The sequence below is a fragment of the Lytechinus variegatus genome, chromosome 19, assembly GCF_018143015.1.
Source record: "Lytechinus variegatus isolate NC3 chromosome 19, Lvar_3.0, whole genome shotgun sequence".
Taxonomy (NCBI): Eukaryota; Metazoa; Echinodermata; class Echinoidea; order Temnopleuroida; family Toxopneustidae; genus Lytechinus; species Lytechinus variegatus.
In genome coordinates, this window is record NC_054758.1 from 5,985,020 (window position 1) to 6,009,286 (window position 24,267).

The following is a 24,267-nucleotide window of genomic DNA, read 5'->3' on the forward strand; positions in this document are numbered from 1 at the left end:
ATGACAGAAGGAAAATGCAGGGGCCAAGAGATTTGAGGAATATGTAAGAGGGAGCGAAGTGACCAAGCAGAAGAAATGTAGAGGACAACAAATTGTTGGGTATGTGAGGGAGCAAAGCAACCAATTAAAAAAGGTTAGTCAAAACGTTCTTGAATATGAGTAAGGAAGCAACTTGTTCACTTCCGAGCAGTAGGACTCGTTTTAAAATAGCTTAGGAAATATGTGTTTCCTAAGCATGGTAAACACATATTGTAGGCCTATAGTACAATTTAGGTGCTCTAAGAGTTAAATTCTGAATGAGCTGCATTTGCTGGTAAATCATGCGCAGAGGATCTTTGTCTTTTATCCATTTCTACACTTTTCTTTAGATTTCAGTTTTAAGGCGGGAAGGATCCCACCCTCCTGTGGATGCTAATATTTTGACTGACCCTGGGTAAATAGAATAATTACAAAAACAAAAAAATGATGTTTTAATATGAGATTTTTTAATGCCCCTTGAAAGTCCACCATCTTTCTCACTCTCTCCATCTTTGTTTTTATTCATTTTAACTTTCCAATTCTTTCTCTCTTGATATCTATAAAGTTCAGGTTCACCCTTTTAACTTGCACTATTCCAAGCCCCCAACCAATTGGCATCCACAGGAATGGGGGAGTGGGGCTTCCCCTAGAAAATAAAGTCAAACAAAAGAAAAATGTGGAAAATAGAAATGGATAAAGACAAATAATCCTCTACGCATGTCTTACCTACCAATAGTTCATTCACAATTTAATACCTAAATTCTACTGAGTTTACCATACTTAGAAAATGCATATTTCCTATGCCATTTTTAAACAAGTCCCTATCGCTGGGAGTGAACGTGTTGCTCACCAGCACGAATTCGAAAATATTTTGATTGACCTGGGCCCGTTTCATAAAACATTTGCCGCAGCGGCAACTCCCATTTTCTGCGGCAAATCTCAAAACAGCGGCAAATGACAATTTCTGCGGCAATATTTGATGCAGCTATTTGAGCTGCGTCAAATATTTGCCGCAGATACTTTCAGGGGCAAATGACAATTTCTGCGACAATATTTGATCTATTTGAGTTGCGTCAAATATTGCAGCAGAAACGGCTTTTTTCATCAAATGTATCAACAATTTGGAGGGCCTAACAACCATATTGCTAAAGTTTTTGATGATATTGAATTGATAAATTGCTTTTTGTCATTCTAAATAGAAAATACAGGTATTTTCACTCATTGACAAATAAAAGTAGATATTTATTGAATCACTAAATTTATTGAATTGAATTTACTGAATTTATTAAAGTCAAATTTATTTCATTAAATAGATACATAGGAACATCCATTGTGTTCCTGCAAATTTACACTTTAAAAAAGTATTTCTTTATCCTGTAAAAGAATGAATAATTGTCTCAGTTTGTCAAAGATGTTGCGTCATTGGCTTTTGAGTTTCAATTAGATTCATTTCATTATTCATAAGTGTTTTTTTGCTGCTGTTGGTTTTTTTCTGATGTGTTTGTTGAAACTCCAGCTGAAGCTGTGGTTGCTGTTAACGTTCCCGGAGTGTTTGTTGGACACCTTGATGTTGTTGAGGTTGCCAGTGTGGTTTTTGCATCTCCTGCAGAAATTGTTGATGCTGCTGTAGTTGTTGCTGTTGGTCAATGTAGTGTTACATCTCCTGTGTGTTTGCTGCTGTTTTTGCTCCTACTGTGCATGTGATTGAAGTACCTGAAATAGTAATTAATTTATAATGCATATGAGCAAGATACTAAACTTATTCCTAATTTCAATTTCATTGTTAACCCTTAATAGAGTGGGGGGGTGGAGGCACCTCTTGGTACTTTGCAAGATTTATCCAAATGGACAAGATCCTCAGGCACTCCCGGGATGACCTACCAGAATAGCCTCACAGTAAGGTGTATTAACAGGATTTTGTACTCATAACATTAAGTTGATTTTGCATGAACTCAATTCATCAAATGAATGTAAAGGGTCTACCAGTAAAAAAAATTCTGTGAGCTTTTTCGGGTAATCTTTCTGAGTCCTTTTACTCCTTTAATGAAATATTAATAATAAAATACATGATGAAGTGAGTTTGACAGTTATTTGACATGTTGCATCTTATGTGCTAGTGGTGGGGTCAATCATTATAGAAATGCAGAATATACATGTACATGTACCAATTTGGCAAGAGAAAGCAAGTCACATTATCGACCAATGATTGATATTGGTTTGTTACTTTTGCAGCTGAAAAAAAAATCATCAACACCTCAAACTAAGAGTTTAATTCTAAAATTTGGATTCCTGACAAAGAGCAAATCAAGAAGACAAAAATCATTCAAATTGTTATTATGACTTACTTTCTATGCCAAAATGAATCAGAATTATAAATAAGTTTAACTTACGTTTAAATCACATTTCTAGGCTCTTTATCTGGCTCTTCAAACCCTTCAGTTGTTGATTCTGGCATGACTTTCTGATACTATTTTGTGTCCTTCTGGAACTGTGGACAAAACCTCACCTGAAGGAATAAATTAAAATTTTCAAAAAATGTTTGGCACTATAATTTTTTTTCTCACATGAATACATTACATGTATATCAAAAGAAAAGAAAAGGAAACTTCATTTGACTATTAGGTTTTTGTCAGGGGGGGGGGGGGTAAAGGGGTCAAGATGGGTCAATATGATGAACAAAAATGCAATAGTAAGTAATACATAAGGATGAATCTCTGTTGAAAAACGTCACTTCATGCAATTATTCCTCATAATTCATCTTGCACACACATATACACATAGTGAGGATGGGTGAGAGAGAGCGAGCATCGTCATCGTACATGCAAAAAGTATTAAATCCATCACTGATGTATAGATGGGGGCCATGCCCCCCAGTCAGACTGCAGGTCCCAAGAGAGTGGCTTCTTTCATCCAAATGATATTCATGACTTGAGATGTTTTGTATATTTAATGAGCTTGACGCGGACCATAACACCTTTTCATTCGGTCATTGCTGCTCTAACTGTGCATCGAATTTCATGAATTTGGTACCATTGTAAAGAAGAAGAATCATTCTTTCATGTCATATGTTTGGATTTATTCAAAGATTTTGTAATATAGGTTCAAAGTTTGATCTAAAATATGCTATAAAATAAATATTTTCACCTGACAAAAGTTGCTATTTTCACACTTTATTTGTGTTTGAGCCCAAATGATTTTTATATCATGATAAAGCTGAATATGTATGCTTTGAAACGATATAGGTTTCAAAATAAGAATTGGTTTAATCGGGTCAAGATCACACTTTTCATTTACCAAGTACATAAAGCAGTTTGAAAACAAGAATACTGCATTCTGATTGGTCAAATGGACCACCCAGTGGCAAATTCCAACGGTTCCAGTGCCATGGTTCGTAGGAAGGTCACACTTCCCATGTGGTAATCTCCTCAAATACCCTGTGCCTGTTGTTCTGTGAACCTTATCCAGCCAATCAGAACTCTGGATTTCATGCAAGTACAAAATTACAGAAATCTCGTATTGTACCTTAGTGGGAAAAGTGTGATCTTGACCCGATTAAAAGGTGCCGCATATCAAGAGTGGCATTGTGAGAAAGAAAAGAAGTTCAGCTTTATGGTGATATGGATATCATTGAGGCTCAAAATAAAAAGTTTGCACAATGTGCAAAAGAAAATGGAAGAAGAAAATTAAGTTTTGAGGCACACTTTCAGGCCAGAAATTTACTTATTTAACAAAATATTGTATACAAAATAAATGACCAATATGAAAGAGTAACTTTTACTCTATCTGATAGTGCAATAATATTTAATTTAACTTGAGGTTAAAAAGTAATGCCAGTAGTTGCAGTAAACACTGATTTCATGAGAAAGTCTGGCTTAATTGTCAGTATATCATCGAGGATCTAGATTTGGTAAAGTTACATAAACTGAACTTTGTGAAATCTTGAAATCTACGCTGAAAAATGTTCACACTGAAGATCACCAACACAGATAGGCACACGTGGGACAGTGTATTATTATTGCTGGAATATGAGCTTATTTTGCTTATTTCTCAGCAATTACACAATTTCTTCCAGAATCCTTTGGCACATATTTTTTATTCATACAGACACTTTGGTGGTCATTATATTAGATTCTGTAAAAAGTCATTTTGAGATCGTTACCAATACTGGAATTTCTCTTTAAAACAGGTAAATTCTTAGACTCGAGAAAGAAAATCTCACGAATCACAAGATTTTGCAAGGATTCAGCCACGAGATGATTTGGATGTATCTGGACTTTTTGCTCATTAGCATAGGGACCTGCGGTCTGACTGCCCCCCCCCCAATGTTTAACGACCAAGAAAGAAAAGGAGAAAAAGAAAGAAAGCGAACGAGAAAGGGTGAAATAGAGAGTATTTACTGGATATTATTACGTCAAAATCTTTCCAAATTTTGATTTCTGTATTAAAAAGTTCTAAAATTTTGCACACTCCCTTCGCTCTCTTTGGAGAACTTTTGTTCCATTCGCCATATTTAGCCCTCTCAAAATATTTGGCTCATTACGCCACTGAATTCAATTGTAAGAATTTTATGTTTGCTTAATGTAGACTTAATCTAACCCTAATAAGACTGCCAGGGTATTTTGGAGGCAGGAAAGATGGGCGGAAGGGGAGTGGGGGCCCTCAAGATTGACCGTTAATTGCGCAATTGTGAAGAAATGCAAAATGCCTGCCACAGATGAAAAAATTGTATATTTGATCATTCTAAAATTATTTAGAATTATATATTTTACTAAATCATGCATGAAATTAGAATTTGGCTGGAAATCTATAAACACAGCCCTTGAAGTTTTTGTTCAGACACATAAAAATTAATTGATATCAAATACCTTTCATATGTATTTTTTCCTTTCTTAAGTATTTCTTTGTTTTTTTTTACTTTTTTTATATTGTTGACAAAATTTTCTGATCATAAGCACAATGAAATTAATTGATTTTAATCAGTAAAAATAAACATTAACCGGTATGATACAATTATGAATTCTGGCTAGAAACAGATTTTGCATTGGATTTGTCCATGAAATCACATTTTAGTGCAATTCTGACATGTGTAATTACACAATGCACAATGTTGCATAATTGCAGAACCGGGTACCCAGGTGTCACAAATTTTGTCTGAAAACTCATAAACTTTTTTTAAAAAAGGCTTTATAATGACGCGGCACAATCTTTCACGTTGTGGATTTATCGTGAAAATTTTTGGGCTCCCACCGCCTTTTTAGGGTTAAATCAGATAGCACATCATGATGGGTTTTACTGATATTCATTCTGCAACCCATATTTCAAAGACTATCCATCATATCTGACATTGATTTTTACCTGTGGCAGTATGTTAGTCTCTGCATTTCTACAACTGTGGCCAAATATTCTACTACTAGTTCATTAGATGGGCCCATGGCATTTTTCTTATTGTAGGAGACTGGCAAGCCCTGGCTTTGAAGTTCCTGGTATATCCTTCTCCAGCTGCAATATCTGGTCAGTTGAGGACTTGGGGGCTTTGTGTCAGGAGTGGTCTTGGTAATGGCGGTGGCAATGGTGATGGCAGTGACAGAAGCAGACTTGGTGGTGGTGACTGCAATTGCAGCATTGTTGATGGTGGTATATGCCTCATCACGACCAACATTAGCTCCTGCTGCCATGCTGCTGGTCTCCATCTATTATGTTTTAAATAGAATAAAACATTAAAACAATTGATTATTAACACATCAACTTCAGAACACTAGCATATTGATAATAAAACTTGTAGATTAGCAGTCAAAGCATAAAATGAACTTCCACAGAAGACTACATGTACCTTCTAATAGAATTTCAGACCACCTTGAGGATGTTATGCTCAAAGCAAGGTTTTTATTTGACAACATTGGTCAGAGGGACATGGATTTAAATGTCAGAATACAACTGGTATCATTGGTTGATCAATCATACTGTACAATACCCCATTTAGATATATGTTGCTGTTATCTTCCACTTTACCCCTCTTAGATTTTTGGCATTGAGTAGTAGTCCCAGGGAAGGTGCTGAAGACTTTGGTACAGGTGTCTTTGCAGTATCTGGGAGGTTGCTTGCTGAATCTAAATGACTTTCTTTCGAGGGTTTCCCTGGTTTGTGTGCATTCTGTACGAGAAGAGTGAATAAAAAAAAAACATTAAAAAAAGAAGAAAAATTGAATAAACCGAGATGCAAGAATGAAAAAAATGACTTTAAATTTGTCAAATTAATATTCAATAGTACATTTAGAATAATATTTGTTTAGAAATGAATCCTTTTCAATGGACTTGCAGCAAAATAAACATGTTTAAATATTCATGATGATTTATTAACCCTATCTGGCCCCAAAGGAGGAAGGGGGGGTCTTAAAGGGATGGTCCAGGCTGAAAATATTTATATCTTAATACATAGAGTAGAATCCACTGAGCAATATGCTGAAAATGTCATCAAAATCGGATAACAAATAATAAAGTTATTGAAGTTTAAAGTTTAGCAATATTTTGAGAAAATAGTCATATCATGAATATTCATTAGGTGGGATGATGTCACATCCCCACTTTCCGTTTGGTTCATAAAATCATAATTTTTTCATTATTTCATACATGTGTAAATGATGTGTCTCCATTATGATGAAATAAGTTTCAGCAATTAATATCTAATGTACTAAATCAGTTGTCAATCCAATTTTTCTAGTTCTTGGAGGATAAAATTTAATAAACATAATTTCATATAATAAAATTCAAAAGAACAATTTGAGATGTGACATCATCAGCCCACCTAATGAATATTCATGACGACCGTTTTCACAAACTATTGTTATAAACTATCAAATTCAATAACTTGATTATTTGTCATCTGATTTTGATGAAATTTTTGGCATTTTGCTCAGTGACTTCTACTCTATTTATTAAGCTACATGTATAAATATTTTCAGCCTGGACCATCACTTTAATAAGCCCCCCTCCACATGTTTTGCAATAATTCCAGTTAGAAACATGTCCTCATATTTTTTTGTTGGTCAAGTCTCGCAGAAGTTTAGGGACCAAGTTTGCGGCATCCGGATACGCAGTAATGCAACAATGTATGAGTTCATGTCGGACCTAGAATTGCTCAAAAACATTATTTTTCTTACAAATCTAATCCAATGGAAATTCTATTTTAAATCATAAATGACAAATGCATCATTATTCTTGTACTTATTGGTTGAAAATTATAAAATCTTTGCTTTGTCTCAAAATATTATATCTATATTTTGATATTAATAGATGCTCTAAGATCTTATCTTTGAAATGGCATTTAAAAAATAAATTCATGCTTGAGCGAACATGGGACGTTTTATACTTTTAGACTTTTGGCTAATCAGCAGACTTATAATATATTCATTATCTTTGCCATAATTTTCGAAAAATGCTGTCAAATTTCACTAATAAATTTATTCATTTACCTGAATTACATTGGTTTTAATTTGAACTTATTTTACCTTTGAATTTTGCTTCATAAGTAAGAAGAGACTTTCTTGTCAACCCAAGTGAGAAGATTTGCATTTTTAATTGGGAGAATTTGTAATCATTCAAATCCTTTTTATTATGTGAAACAAATTATGTTATGGTACCTTTGATAATAATTATGTGAAACAATTTATGTAATGGTACCTATAAAAGACATGAATCCTATTTTCAAGGGGTCATTGAATCCTTCACCAAGTTTAATTATGTGCTTGACAGGACAAACAAGAAAATATTCATGTCTTTCAATGGCAATGGTGTATTGAGTCAATTTTGAAGGAGCAAGATATGGCAGATCAGGTAAAATGCATTGAAAAGTTGTGAAGCGAGCAAGCAAAAATTTCCAGTTTTTACTAAAATATCCAATTTTGTGATTTTGACATAATATTCAGAATAATATCATATTTCACTTTCTATGTTTTCTGTTATTTTTCTTTCCACTTTTTTCCTTGGTCATAATTTTGTATTGGGAGGGGGGGAGCACCCCGAGCCCCCACCCCTCAGTATGCCACTGTTCAAAGGCATCATAACCTTTGCAGAACACAATGAAAGGATTAAAAAAAAAACACGCTCTACCATAATTTGGTTTTAAAAAATGTTCTTGCCTAAGGAAGGAATATTCAAAACTAAAAGAGAACATATTAAAAAGGAACAACACCACAACTATCCAAATAAATAAGTAGATTTGGAAATGAATTTTGACTGCATAATTCGAAAATTATGGCAAAGATAATGAAAAGGTTAAGAGGAATTCTGCTGATAGCAAGAAGTCCGACCATCATATTATGCCATTTTGGCGCAAGCTTCCTTTTTTACCCCAGACAAAACAAAAATTTGTGTTTGCGTAAGCACGAACAAAACCAAATTATTTTAATAGCATTTGAAGGATAAGACTCCATAGCATGTATTGACACCAAAATATTGAGATCATAATTTGAAACAAAAATTTTATAGACTTTTCAAATCTATCCCATTTTTTCATACGCACTGTAGAACTTGGGAACTTATTTAGAGATTTACTTAACTGTACAGCAGAGAATTCTCTATTTATGCATAAAATAATTTATCAAAAATGAATTTTAATAAATTATGAAAAATCAGCAATACACCCTTAGCTTTGCAATTTCAAAGAAGCTCATGCTAATTATGTAGGGCTAAACCAAATTTTTAATTTGTTTGATCATTTAGTAAGCGTTAACTTAAAATACACAGTCCCCTGGTACACAGTATAGGCCGAGGTCCATGGTGACCCTAACGAATAGGATAATTTTCATTTCTCTTTGGCTACTGAGAATGGAATATTCAAAACATTGTTCTGTCAAACCAAAGGTAGATAGATAATACAGAGATTATATTTCTTTAAAACACGTATGATATAGATCTACTGTACCTTCTGATGACGAGGCGGCAAATTAAATGTGGTTGGGACAGCATCCTGTCTTAGACGAATCGTTTGCCCAGTCCTGTCAAAGCAAGCATCTTCAAAATGATCAGAGTACAGAGCTCTTGGAGGAATTCGATGAAGCTTGCTTCATATTGACCATCCATACTGTGTTACAGTACCAGTTCAGTCCAACGGCTGAATGGGAATCTGCAGCAAATGTAAACACATGTCATGAAATCAATTATATATAATTAAGAAAACTCTAGGCCTACTCAGCAGCGGCCCGTTTATCAACACCTGGACAAGTGAGTCATATTTATCTACCAACCACAGAGTTAGTTCCTATCTTTAGGATTTTTAACAAGAAATAATCCATTAATAACGTTATATTGAGACTATCGGTAGAAAGTACAAGAGATGTAGCCTTAATCACATAATAGCATAATTTTCAAAAAGTTAAATTATGATAAAACTTGCAATTATTGTGATAAATCAGGAAATACATCCAATCAAAAAATAGCAGAGCCAAAACTAGAACTAAAGCTTCGGTCTCTGTTAAAGGGGAATCCAACCCAAATAAAAACTTGTTCTTAGGGGAATAAGAAAAATCAGTCAAGTTGATAGGTGAAAGTTTGAACACTATCTGACAAATAATAAGAAAGTTATTTTTAAAGTTGTGAATATTGGTAATCCCTAGATCCACGAGACTGCAAATTGGCCACATATGTGATGTCACAGTGATGTAAGGCAAGGACTACTCTTCCATGTACTCCAATACATAAAATGGCTAATATGTCATTTTTTCAAATGTTTTACTTCAAATTTTTATTTTTCTTTCACATGAGGACATAAAACAATATACTACCAGGGTTATATTTAGATTACTGCCCCAGGGGAAGGGCAGTTAGGAGAAAAACACAAATCCCTGATAATTAAGTACATGGCCTATGGGAAAGTTGTCCTTGCCTCTTGTCATAATTTACTTACCCAGTTGCCACTTTGAAATCTACATAATCATAGGGATTTCAATTTTAAAGCAGCCATAACTTTCTTATTGCTGGTCCGATTTCTTTCAAACTTTCACCATTCTGTTTTATCTAATTTTCTCCTTTCCAACACTATATTTTATGACTAAGGCTGGATTCCCCTTAAGTGTAAAGGCATCTGGCCGAGCGTTGTTGGAGCGGTCGTGGAGCGAAGAGAAAAAAAAATCATCACCGCTCGCTACCGTTTACCATTTTCAAGTTCGATTTGTTTTTTTGTTTTCGATTTTTCCCCCATTTTGAGAGAAAAATTCTACCCTCTTTCCCTACCGCTCCAACAACGCTCGGCCGGTGTGACCATGCCTTTATGTTGGTTGTTCAGCTGAATTTCGTTGGCTTCACTCACCAAATACAGAAAAAGATATAAAAATACTCCTCGAGACAGAGGGCTGCCAGCTGTCTACTAAAGGCAAAACATGCATCAAACATAATTAAACCATGCAGACTTGGGGATTAAAATGCCGAGAAAAATGAAATCATCACTAATTCATTTTGAACATGACTAAAAAACAAGGCAAAAGCAATTTTTGTCTCGCCCACTTATGAAAATAACCAGAAATATTGTGATTTGCGAGGGCACGCAAGAATTATATCGAAACTTCATTGTGAAATTACTGGGATGGAATAACACTTGTCATACCAGCCTTGCACGTAAACTTTAATATTGACCTGAAAATGACCTTTGACCTTACCATGTGACATCCGACTGCAGCATAAGTCTGCAAGTTTGGTTGAAAAGTGACTTACGGTTGCGGAGTTAGGTGTCATAAGAGAGTCTTGCATGTAAACTTTAACCTGTAAATGACCTTTGACCTTTCCATGTGACCTCTGACTGCAGCATAACATGCAGGTCCCCCAAGTCCATCTACCATCCAAGTTTGGTTGAAAAGTGACTTACGGTTGCGGAGTTAGGTGTCATAAGAGAGTCTTGCATGTAAACTTTAACCTGTAAATGACCTTTGACCTTTCCATGTGACCTCCGACTGCAGCATAACATGCACGTCCCCCAAGTCTATCCAACATCCAAGTTTGGTTGAAAAGTGACTTACGGTTGCGGAGTTAGTTTTCATAAGAGAGTCTTGATGTAAACTTTGACGTTGACCTGAAAATGACCTTTGAACTTATCATGTGACCTCCCACTTCAGCGTAACATGTGCAGGTCCCCCAAGTCCATCTACTGTCCATGTTAGGTTGAAAAGCGACTTACGGTTGTGGAGTTAGGTGTCATAAAAGTGTTGCATGTAAACTTTAACGTTGACCTGAAAATAACCTTCGACCTTACCATGTGACCTCTGACTGTAGCATAACATGCAGGTCCCCCAAGTCCATCGACCATCCATGTTTGATTGAAAAGTGACTTATGGTTGCGGAGTTAGGTGTCATAAGAGAGTCTTGCATGTAAACTTTAACCTGTAAATGATATTTTACCTTACCATGTGACCTCTGACTGCAGCATAACATGCACGTCCCCCATGTCTATCCAACATCCAAGTTTGGTTGAAATGTGACTTACGGTTGCGGAGTTAGGTGTCATAAGAGTCTTGCATGTGAACTGTAACGTTGACCTGAAAATGACCTTTGACCTTACCATATGACCTCAGACTGCAGCATAACATGCAGGTCCCCCAAGTCCATCTACCATCCAAGTTTGGTTGAAAAGCGACTTACGGTTGTGGAGTTAGGTGTCATAAAAGTGTTGCATGTAAACTTTAACGTTGACCTGAAAATGACCTTTGACCTTACCATGTGACCTCTGACTGCAGCTCAACATGCAGGTCACCCAGGTCCATCTACCATCCATGTTTGGTTTAAAAGCGACTTACGGTTGTGGAGTTATGTGTCATTACAGGTTTGTGACGGACGGACAGACGACATTTGGATCCCTTAGTCTCGCCTTCACCTCTGGTGGGCAGGACAAATATGTCATACGGACGTTGAGATATGCCGCGAGAGCTTTTCTCGAAAGGGTGGGTTGAGGAGGAAAGTCAAACAAAACACACCTTTTCGGGACAACCGGGGGAACTTTCCATGAAAGGCTGCATGTGTTTAATATTTTTTCTGAACCAATCGTTTCTATGAAAATTAGTCTTGAAATAACAATATAACAGTAATATAGACACTAGACAGAGGTGCATAGATGGGGGAGGCTTGGGATGCTCTCCCCCCCAAAAAAAAGGGAAAGAAAAATGAAATATAACATTTTCTGAATATTTTTATGTCAAGCTACAAAATGTGATTTTTTTTAATGAAAAGCTTGCTCGCTCACAACTTCTATTGAATTTTGCCTGATATGACACATCTGACTCCCTCAAAATCTTGGGCTCATTTTGTCTCTGATTATTAGGAGAAAAAGAGAGCTTGCAGTTTTTGTGATTCTGAATAAAATTTCATATTAATGAAGTAATTCAGGACACAAAATAATTACACAAAGCCATATGGAATTATGAGAAATAGTAAACAAATATATCAGGCTTTGAGAAAGTATAGTTGAATTATTTATCCGAGGTTGGTCTGACAATCACTTCCTGAGGGGCGAAGCCCCGAGGGAAATATAGTAGTTTTGCCAGTCCAACCGAGGATTAATAATTCCCACTATGCTTTCGAATGAAACGCCTGATATATTTGTTTTTTATCCAACTTTTTTATAATTTATAACCAAAATCTATGTGATAAGCTTGCAAAGTCCGGTTACTTGAGTTGAATTACCTACTTTTCTCTGAGCCATCGTGCTCAGCAGAACGCAGATCAGTGCCTGTGCCGACACATCGCTGGACTTGCCCGGGAGAGAGAGCGCGCTGGCCGGTGTGCCTGAGAGTTTAGCTAGATCCAGTTTTGTGAAATAATGATGTCAGACCTCGATATACTAGTATCCAAAAATATATCGAGGTATGACGTCAGAGTTGATATTCGGTCACATGATGCTACTTGAACCAATAGTACTATACATGATTTACTCTATGTAGGATATAATGTATTCTATTCTATAGGCGTAAGTATTTGCATAGAAGTGTGATGAAACAAATCAGTGGCGAAGTGAGCCAAAGTTTTGAAGGGGCTAGATATGAATAATTGGGCAGATCTTTTTTTTGTGAGCGAGCAAAAAAAATAAAAATATTTAACTTTATAAATATCCAATGAAAGCATAATATTCAGAAAAAATATATTTCACCATTTTCTTTTCTACTTTCTTGGTCATAATTTATTTTTGTAGGAGAGGAGAGGGGGCAAGCGCCCGAAGACCCCCTCGCCTCATCTGTGCACTGAAGAAATTACTTTGAAACTGACTTTCCTTTGCAAGCTGCTGGATAATCTTTATATAATAGTTACCATGCAAGGACGGCTGCACTGCCGAGACTATTGAAAATAAATACATGAAAATGCGCAAAATTTGTGTTTTCCCTTCTTTCCTTCCGTTTTGTTTCACCTGCATAGGAGAGTAAAATTATATTATAGGCGCTGTTTTTCTGACGGTGGCGGCATCAACACCAAATCTTAACAAAAGGTTGTGTTTTTTAAATGAAAACTTAGAAACCTAGTTCATGAAATTTGGGCATAAGGTTAATCAAGTATTGCTAAACGTCCTGCCTGAGTTTCAGGTCACTCAGTTGTTGTGTGTCCGTACAGGTTGTGTGTCCACACGATCAATGTTAGAAAGTCATTTGAAAAAAAAGTTAGAAGCGAAGTTTCATCAAATTTTAGTACAAAATGTTGGGAAATATAAAGAACAAAATAGAAGATGATTACAAGTATTGAATTCATATTTTTAGTGTAATCCAAAGACAAAAAGGAAGGCTTCAAAAAGATTGTTTACATTCATAATTCCGAAGCTTCGTTATTCCGAAGGTTTGGATATTCCGGAGGTTCGTTAATCTGAAAGCGAAATAAGGTTCGTTGTTCCGAAGGTCGGACGATCCAAAAATTGAAATGACGTTCGTTGTTCCAAAGGTTCGTTAATCCGAAAAGGAATAATGAGAGTCATAATTCCGAAGGTTCGTTAGTCCGAAAAAAAATGAGGTTCGTTGTTCATTTAGTTTTTTCGGATTAACGAACCTCATTTCGTTTTCGGATTAACGAACCTCATTTCGTTTTCGGACTAACGAACCTTCGGAATTATCACTCATTATTCCTTTTCGGATTAACGAACCTTCGGAATTACGCCACAAATGTTCGGATTAACGAACCCTTTTTCGATTTAACGAACATTGTGGTTCAGGCAATAATGAATTCACATGTTTTGGAATTACGAACCTTCTGAATTACGAAGTGTAACCAAAAGATAACATGTCCGGACACTGGACCCCCTCCTATATTAGTTTTGTTTTTAAAGATCGTGATGTTCCATGAGTTTTATATTTCCCCATAAAATCCCACCTTTGTCACTCGGAATATCAGATCGACTTAACGGACACGATGTTCAGCCAGATGGAGCGTATAGTAGTGGTGGTGAAGTGGAGCCGGCACAAACATCGCTCAAAGTAACTAAACTTGTACTAGTAATGAGTGGGGCTAGGACCTAGGCCAAACATACTTAGGCTACCACAACAGGCGATAGGCTTTCTTACCCCTCCAAAGATAACTTCTTAAATTGGAGATAAAATTTTACCTTCTAGGGTGACCTTTTCTTGGACTTGCCCTATACCCTGTACCATGAACCGTTTTGGCAGTGGATATCTAAGTCAGTGGGTCGCGCATGGGATCTCATTCTCACTTCTGGTGTCCATACCACATGATTTTTCTGTGCGCGGTGGCGCATCTTTGGGCCCGAGCCGAGATAGGCCTCGACTCTAACATTAGAGTCTACGGACAAGCCCAACTCATAGTCAAGGGTTCATTACATGCAGAAACAGATCTAGAGGGGGGGTTGCAACCCCCCCCCCCATTTCTATGTCTTCATTTAATTTATTATTATTATTTATTTGGGGGGAGGGTTGGGCGAACAAATGTCACATAGTCCTTTTTGCCCCCCCATCAGCTTTTTTGAGGACACGGGCCACCGCGGAAGTGACAATCTAGGCCAGGGTTGCCGATTCTCATCCCCAAACAAAAATCCCCCCATTAAAAAAAAAAAAATGGGGGATTGCAACTTAATTTTACAAATTTTCATGGGGGTTAATTTGGCAACGACCTCTATATCAAAAATAGTGGTGTTTTAGATGCAAGGAAACGCCATTTTCACACACAGATTTTCAAAAATTTCCCTACGTGGGAGGGGGGACACCCCCCCAAACACCCTCGCTTGCTCCGCTCGGTTGGACTCGGTCGCTACGCTCCCTCACATACCACCCCAACCCCCCTTTATAAAAGCTGGATCCGCCCCTGACATGCCACAGCGCACAGAAAAACCAAGCCATTACTTAGAAGTGGTGTGTTTAATGCCTTATGGACGTGGACATCACTTGCAGAAGTGGGATCGCAGCAAGCCAGCATGCGCGACCCACTAACTCATTAACTGTCAATTCGAAATCCACTGCCAAACATGGTTCAATGGTTTAATTTACCAGTATTAATACTAACCTTGCAATGCGTGTGGGTGCCCAAGCTAAAGCTGTTTTTAATAATCTAAAAATAAAATCACGTCAATCACTGACTCAGACACTAGACAGTCAATAATTATATAAAATTTGTCATCCAATGAAGTTTCCAATTTCAACATGCATTTTGCTCTGAGTCAGTCTGAGTATGAATTTTACACCATTAATCAAAATCTAGGCCTAAATATCAGCCTGTATAATTCATTACCATTTTAGGTGTGCACAAAAGACCAATCCCCCTGGCCTGGCATGGGCATGGTCGACTACAGTACATACCACTCATGGTTTCAAATCGTCTCGTGTGTGAAGGATTCATATGCACCTGGTGCACGCGAATCTTTCACACCCTTTTTACTAAAATAACTATGACTTTACATCGTAGCTAAGCATTATATTTATTTTATGACACTTACCGAACCATATGGATCGTTTGTTGAACTCTCTTTCCTGTTTTGTTTAATAAAATAAGAGCATTTTTCGTGATCTTCACGTAGATTTCTCCTGCTCAGCGTGGATATCAATTTTTGCCTAAAGAGGGCGCGCGATATTATTCACAAGCCGGTTTGTTTACGATTTGCAAGTTGTACTGCTAGTTGCATTCTAGGCGCCCAGCATTATTTTCCTCTTTCTGTTTTTTTTTTTTGCCGTCATGTGGTATATTCGGTTGTAGCGCCATCAGCGATGATGAAATGTAAAAAGTCGCCTTGAAATGAAGAAAAATTCGTAATATGTCAACTATCTAGTGCTGTAGAATATGATTCATTTTTCACATGGAGTAACGATATTTCACCTGATTACAAACAGATCACAGTTGGAGAGCTAGGAAACTGACTGCATGACTCATGTTTTGAACGTTGTATCAATGTTTTTCTTCGAGCCCAGTGCACACCTTGCACGATCAAAAAAGGAAAAGGTTGTAAATAGGTATTTGTTCATTATTGTTGAACAAAATGTCAATGTATATAATTGCATAAGGTAATATGCAAAAGAATAATTGGGAATATGACATAATCAGCTTACTCATTGCACATATAGATGAAGACATACAGAGAATTATTATACTGAAATAACTTTAATAACTCTAATTTTGATAAAATGTGAAGTATTTTGATCGCCTGGTTGATGTGTTTCAACAATATTATCAGTCTAGGTTATGCAGATGATTATGTTTACACAGTAAACTGGTTAAAAGGTTGTTCAAAATTTCATACAACGTAGTTTGCTTTTTTAAAAACTTTACATAAGTCGTTTAACAATTTACAGAAGCACGTTGAAAACTGAGAAATTGGAATTTAGCAAAGTTTTTAAGATTTCTAACACTTTCTTGAATCTTTTAAACGTAAGTTTCATAAAGTTAACAACGTTATATAAGAAAAATGAAGATTATTTTGAATCTGTATCCATATACATCGTGATTTTGCCATAATGTTTCGCAAATAGATGTCACAGTGAATGAATAGCAGATCTAGCTCTACGTGTATATTTTTTGTTCCCAATGTTTTCAGTCCAACCATGCTTATTGCAAAGACGTGTTTGTTATTAATGTGAATGAGGTAAAAATAATTTTAAAAACTCATGTAAATTTGATAAGCAGAAAACATGTAATGTAGGCAATTTGTCAATACCTCTTCATTGAATTATTTCTCAGTATTGCTATGAAGTATGATGATATGACGAATATGATCTAGAACAAAATTTCTCCCGCATACATTCGTAATTCTGAAGGTTCGTTATTCCCGGAAAGTTCGGATATTCCGAAGTTCGTATTTCCGGAGGTTTGTAAGTCCGAAAACGAAATGAGATTCGTGATTCCGAAGGTTCATTAGTCCGAAAACGTAGTGATTAACGGAACTTATTTCGTTTTCGGATTATCGAACATCGAGGTATAGACAATTTACGTGTTTCGGAATTAAACCTTTGGAATAAAGAACCTTCGGAATTACGAAATGTAACCAATTTCTCCAACCTATATGCAAACATGTTCAACGTTCGTTTGTGTTTGAAAGGTACATTAATTTTGCTCCATAAAATCATAATTCGATTTTTTAAGGGCAATTTCATGTAATCTTTATGAATAAAAAAAAATGTTCATTATTACGCTGACATAATTTTCCAAGTGTCGTTATTATCTTTCTTTTACACACAAAGTCATGTAATAACATTAATAAGTAATGCATGCATTGTATAACTATTGGAACGCTCAGAAAAAAAAGTACAGTAAAAATGGACAAATGAATTTCAAACAACATTTTACTTGTTTATGTTTGGTTTGTTATATTAACTAAATGTGTCTTTGCCTCCTAGATATTTGTTTGTGTGTTTTTCAGAGATGATGTGTGTTTGAGAGTTTGTGTTTATGAGTATATGAAAATAATAATATAATCTACAACGAATTCTCCACACGGAAACTCTTTTTTTTTAGTTCACTTTTTTTCTTTGTGAACAATATTATCTAAAGTGTGTAAATGGTTGATTTGGGGTTTCAAAGTAGATTCAAATAAAGTTAATGAGTTCGGAGTTTCATCGTATAAAGGCGCAGTTTGACGATTTGACAAAAAATAAACACCCCAACAAAAACAACGGGCATAACGCTGAAAATTTTATCAAAATCGGATGTAAAAAGTTATGACTTTTGTAGTTTTGGTTCAATTCAATAAATTATATGCACATCCTGGTAAGAATGCAAACGAAGAGACTGATGACGTCATGCACTCACAAATGTATATGTATTTTATTATATGAAATATTATCCTCATTATCATTTTGAAACAGCATTTAATCCCTCCCTGAACTCGGAATCGTTTAATACTAGATTGTTTCAGTCAAGTTGGTCCTTAACTATTGTGAAATAAGTAAAACAATGAAATATTCTATAATTCAAACAATAAACCCAAACTTGTGGCTGAAGGACATTATTAACTGCCTCATTTGCATGTCACTGAATTGTGCATAGATGCACAATGTTTTGTGAAAAATAAGCGAAACTTTAAAATGTCATAACTTTCTTGTTTTACATCCGATGTCGATGAAATTTTCAGTGTTATGCTTTTTGGATTTTTCTCTTTTATTCAAATTATCTTTTTGCTTGGGTGGACTAGTCCTTTAATTTTCAAGTCAGTATAGTGCCTATTCATGCACTCTAAAAACAAATCAGTCAACTGGTTAATAGGGTCTGCTGGGAGCAACTGTTATTATTGTCAAATTTGACTGTGTTCTAGTCGTATTTTACTATATAGAACATAGTTATTTCTGACCAGAATATATGTCAAAACTGTGATTATCAGTGATTTCCATATCAGTTGCACCCAGATGACTACTGGTCTAGTCAATTTGAGTGATTTGTTTTAAGAGTGTGTATAGTAAAAATTTCAGCTTATGTTCGCGCTCGACTCATGTGAAACCGGCAACATACTTCTTGTCCGCTTTTCCCTCTAAATACTGGGGTCCGTAACACTCTTTTTAATAATTTTTTTTTTCAATTCAAATAAACATTTATTTTCCTCCATTTTACAAAGTTACATTCATTATTGTTCACAAGAATACACTTCAAATCAATTTCTATAAAGAATATAAATATAAACAACTAAATGTGTAAAGAGGAAGGCGTATGTCCCTAGAAGCATAATGCTTGTGGCGGGATACGCATGTGGACAAATATATACAATACACAAAATACAATACAAAGATAAGAAGGGCGAGGAAAGGAGAAGAGAAGTAGAAAAGAAAACGGGAAGAAAACGAGAGGGAGAAGTGAGCAGGAAGGCGGGCGGGCATGAGTTACCGAGTACCTAGCAAGTAGAGCGTACAACAATGTATGATGGAGAGAGGGAGAGATAAAAATAATAATGCCGCAACATTTGCACATTATTCATGTTAACTTAAGATCAATAGGAATGTAAGGTATTAGGATATTCAAGCATAGGATGATAAAATTGATTTTTTAATCTTAAATTTTAAGCTAGTTGCTGACAAGGATTTTTTATGTAGTCTGGAAGATCATTCCACATTTTCGGGCCAGAATAACGGATGTTGTGTTGAAAGATAATCTTTTTGTGTTTAGGAATATATATTTGGTTATTTGTTCGGGTATCAAAATGATGTATATTTGATACATGCGTAAAGAAATCACGAAAATTTTCTGGAATTTGAGAATTTAAGCACCTGTACATAAAATTACATTGCTGAAGTTTATTGATTCAATCGGATTAATCGCTAAGTAGATATACTTAAAACGATTAGAAATTATTATAGATCGGCTGTGAATAGTGACCAGCCGAATATGGAATTTATTTATAATCTTAAGGATTAGCTTTTAAATCTCAAAATATATTTCAATCAACAAGATTTGAATCTAAATCTAATATTCAGCTGATCCCTATTCACAGCCGATCTGGATTTATTACAAATCATTAGAAACTTCAATCATGCAAGATTTTAGGCACATTTGGTTGAAAAGGCTCGTTCTGTCATATTTGCTACTTATCGCTAAGCTTTTGTGTTATTCGTGCCAACTTTGATCCTGCGCAAACTACGGAAGGCTCTAAATTATTGCAAGCTGATTAATGGTTTTTGAAAATGGAGACAAACCATAACAAAATCATTTCCCAAAGTATGTTTTTATGTATAGAAAATAGACAACGATTAAAACATGTCTTCCTTCATTAACAAATGAAGGATATTTTCAAATTAAAGTTTATGCAATTAAGAAAAAGGGATGGGTTACAGGCGGCGGAAAGCAAAAAAAATTTAGGGGCCCACCAAATTTTTTTTTTAGAGAGCAAAAAAATTAGTTATCAACCAAAATTTTAGGGCGGGACCACACAAATTTTAGGGGGGGCGCCTGAATTTTTTGGGGGACGCAGGAAAAAAAAATTGAGAAGCAAAAAACAATTTAGGGAAGGACCACTAAATATTTTGACAAGCGAAATAAGGGTTATCAACAATTTAGGGGGAATGTCCCCCGCCTCAAATGAAGGGGGAAACGACCCCCCCCCCTCCCCCGCCTATGTCTGCACCCCGATAAACTTGCCTCATCATCCCACTTTCCCGACTGAACTCGCAAGACATCCTGCTCGTTCAATCCACTTTCATCATCATCTTGTCAAAAGATGGCGTACTTTACCAATAAATATATACATGAGATGCAACCTGTTGATTTTTGGTACAATTTCCTATTATGCGCTGACGACTTGAATTGAGAATGTTCGATACGAAAAATTGCTTTTCGATTGTTGTTTGCGTACTTTCCACCGCAGTATCAAGGACGGATCGAACGGAGTATCCTGGTTGAGACTTGGAGGTAAGCGATAAAAACACTTTTATAAACAATTTTTAACTTATTTTTAATACAAACATAAATAAAAAAATGAGATTACGATAGTGGAGAAATACTGAAACATTTGGCGTTTTTCATTCCCTCACATTCGTGTGATGAATGAAAACGTCAAAGTCCACTATGAAACCACATGCGTTGTGCGAGGTTAGTATTACTAACCTCGCATGTTGTGTGAGTGACTACAGTAGGACCCTACACAAACTTGAATACACGGGACTATAAATTGCACAGCTTCTTGCAAATGCAAGTTTGGCAACGACTAACGAATTCCCATTTTGTTTTCAACGTAATTTTGAAGTCGAAAACATAGCTAAACTTACGAATGCAATGTCCGTCCACATTCTACCAATTAGAGAAGTTGTTTGCAGCTCTCGTTGACATGAATAACGTGCAAGCTAAACAAGAAAGGTTCACCAACATGCCGACCTGTGAGTGTGACCGTCCCGCGCCCGGATATCGATCGAGCGAAGATATCGGCTTGAGCAAGGTGCAGCCAATCAGCGACGATCTCATATTCCCTGCCAGAAAGAGGAGACAGAATTATTTTACATGGACGGAATTTTTTGTGATGTGACACAAAATCATTTTGTCGACGGAATTTTTTGTGATGTGACACAAAATCATTTCGTTGACGGAATAAATATTTGCATCGCAACGAAATGAATTTCGAGGACACAATTTTATTTCGTCTCGAGGAAATTGATTATAAGTGTGACACAAAATAAATTTTGTATACGAAATCAAACTGCATCATGACGAAATGAATTTCGTTGGAGTGAAACACATATTTTCCTACAGAATTTTCCTTCGGACAATTGGGGTGCTATTTCGTTAGATCAAAATTCATTTCGTGTGTACGAAATAAATTTTGTGGACGAAATTACATTTCGTCTCGACGAAAATTTATTTTGTGTGACAAGAATAATTTTGTATACGAAATAAAACTGCGTCATGACGAAATCATTTTCATACGAACAAAAAAACTTTTGTGTACGGAATGACGTGAATTGGACGGAATTTACCATCGGACATTTGGTGCGCCATTTTGTATGGCACGCCAAATGAAGTTTGTGGACGCAATTACATTTTGTCTAAACGAAATTTATTTTGTGCATTTCGTCGAGACGAAAATGATTTTGTGTGACACAAAATAAATTTTGTGTACGAAATTAGAAAAGCGTCATGACAAAAAGATTTTCGTCTGAATAAAAACACATTTTGTGTACGGAATTGCTTGAATTGCACAGAATATACTGGCGTACACTTGGCACGCCATAGTACACATGTTTAGCAAAGTAAGTAGCAGTGAGTTTGTGCCGTGTAGCATTTGGCAACTTGACTTATTGATTTCGTACCATGTGCTTGCTGAGATAATTTTGCACACATGCACAGGTAATTCACAGCTCTCGTTGGGAGAGAGCATGATCGTATAACTTTTGGTAAAGAAAGAGAAAGTTTTTGTCAATGAGAACGGACCATGCTGAGCATTCCTCAGCTGACCACAAGCATCCCCTCTTTATCCGAGGCCATATCAGGGCTAAACAAACATTGGACACTGTTTGTACAATAAATTGGGAATTTACTCGGTATTAGTCGGTATACCGGTATTGAAGCTATTAGTAATACCGGTATTGAAAATATCAATACCGAAAAAGCTTATTGGCCAAACCCAATAATAAAGGACATTAATTGCATTCAACTTTTGGAGCAAACTGCCGTGAACTGCCATCTACATGTTGGTAACATGACATTTGCTCCTGTGACAACTGCTCCCAGCTTTATGTCATCTCCATAACAGTTGTAGGATTAGGGTTAGGGTTAGCATTGCATCGGGATTTATGCTAAGTTTAGGGTAGGGCCCGGGGGGGGGGGGTATTCGACCAAAAAAGTGGTGCGGGTGTGCCGCGGGCAAGACAAAAACGGGAGCCTTGGAGCGGACTTATTGTAAAAAGGAGGGTCCTCGGAACGGGCTTCAGAACTACAAATGTTTGGGAAAACGGGGGTCCTTGGAATGGATCGCCAGCATGTGAGTGCGTATGCATCCCTATGGAACGGGTATGCGTGTACGATGCAGCTAGCCCGGCGGCATGGCCGGACAGTGCTCTGCGGCCCCTTTTCACCAAAATTGCAGCTCATTGTAGTGGATCAATGCAACCGGAGCGGCGTAACGAAAATATGCGAAGCTTTGGAGCGGATTTCTTTCTTTTTTCTCGATAAGAAGAAATGCTATGCTTTGGAGCGGCTTTCTTTGTTCTTTTTCTCAATAAGACAAAAATGGTATGCCTTGGAACAGAAATTTGAGTGTAAAATAGGGGGTCCCCTCCGCGGCACATACCCACTATGCATTACATATACAGAGTGCCCCCCCCCCCGGGGTAGGGTTGAGAGTCAGTCATTCGATTACTGTTATTGCTGAATTTATAGCACAGAAATTGCCGCCAGAGCAAATGTCATTGAAGAGATCGCCCATTTTAGTAGAGTTTCTGAAGTCAAGATGAGAAACCCTCCGGAAGACAAACCATGGGTTCTTCTAGAATACTACTTGGCACATGTTGTTCCGCATGAGTGAAACCAGGCCTGGAAACACCCTGAACAATCCAATACCAGAAACACAATTGGCTGTTTACACAACACATTTATTTACAGTAGTGATTAGTGTAACTGTCCAAATATATATGTCTCCTAACTACCCATGACAAAAGGAAGTATGTTGGTAACGTCCAAACAGTGGTATGGGACTAAAGGGGCTTCACGATCCCATGTGATAAGTAGTCTGCAGGCACAGACCCTGATTGATCAGCAAGTGTGTCTCCACGCAAAGACTAGCAAATACAAAACTTGCTGTTTCAAGGCATTCGCAGGCATGAGTAGGCTGCACACTCTGACTCTTAACTCGAGTGAAGGGTTTGCACAGCAGACGAGATGGATGAGTATTGGGCAACAGTAAACTCACTTCACCCCTTTGAATGAGTCAAAAAGGTCATCGAAGGGGGATGAGAAGTGCACATACTTGCATTGCATATTTGCCTTTTTTTACAATAAGCTAGTAAACCAAACACTGGTTTTCATTGTTTTTATTGATTCAAAATCTATGAAAAGTTTTAGAAGCTTGAAATGTACTGTTCCACCTCCATTTTGCGATCTCAAAGAGGAGGAGATTATGTAGGAAATTATCTCAACTTTTTATTTGAACCACACAAATATTTGTACATGTAGGCCTACCTGTAAAAGACCACGCCCACTTCTTTCTAACACACTGTAGCTGGCTCTGTGAATTTACTATGGGTGCAGAATTTTTCTACATCTACATTTCTGGGGGTTTTAGTGGTATGGAAAAAAGGTAAATAAATAAATGTTCATCATTAAAACAACAGTTTGGTGTTGTAATAAACATATTGAAAGAAAAAGTGAATTATGAGATTTACAT

General features: G+C 36.5%; 1 long non-coding RNA gene across 5 annotated transcripts; it reads right to left on the bottom strand.

Moving 5' to 3' along the window:
• Window positions 1-1,518: 1,518 nt before the first annotated feature.
• Window positions 1,519-21,372, bottom strand: LOC121405807. Of its 5 annotated transcripts, none has more exons than XR_005968700.1 (6): window positions 21,161-21,372; window positions 8,938-9,138; window positions 5,990-6,168; window positions 5,374-5,708; window positions 2,409-2,524; window positions 1,519-1,731 (listed from the first exon to the last, which is right to left on the bottom strand). It is a non-coding gene; the product is annotated as an uncharacterized LOC121405807 (long non-coding RNA). The 5 variants fall into 5 exon arrangements; XR_005968699.1 differs by having other exon boundaries at window positions 6,028-6,168; window positions 21,161-21,370; XR_005968702.1 differs by lacking the exon at window positions 21,161-21,372 and adding an exon at window positions 14,578-14,594 and having other exon boundaries at window positions 6,028-6,168.
• Between the last annotated feature and the right edge of the window lie 2,895 nt (window positions 21,373-24,267).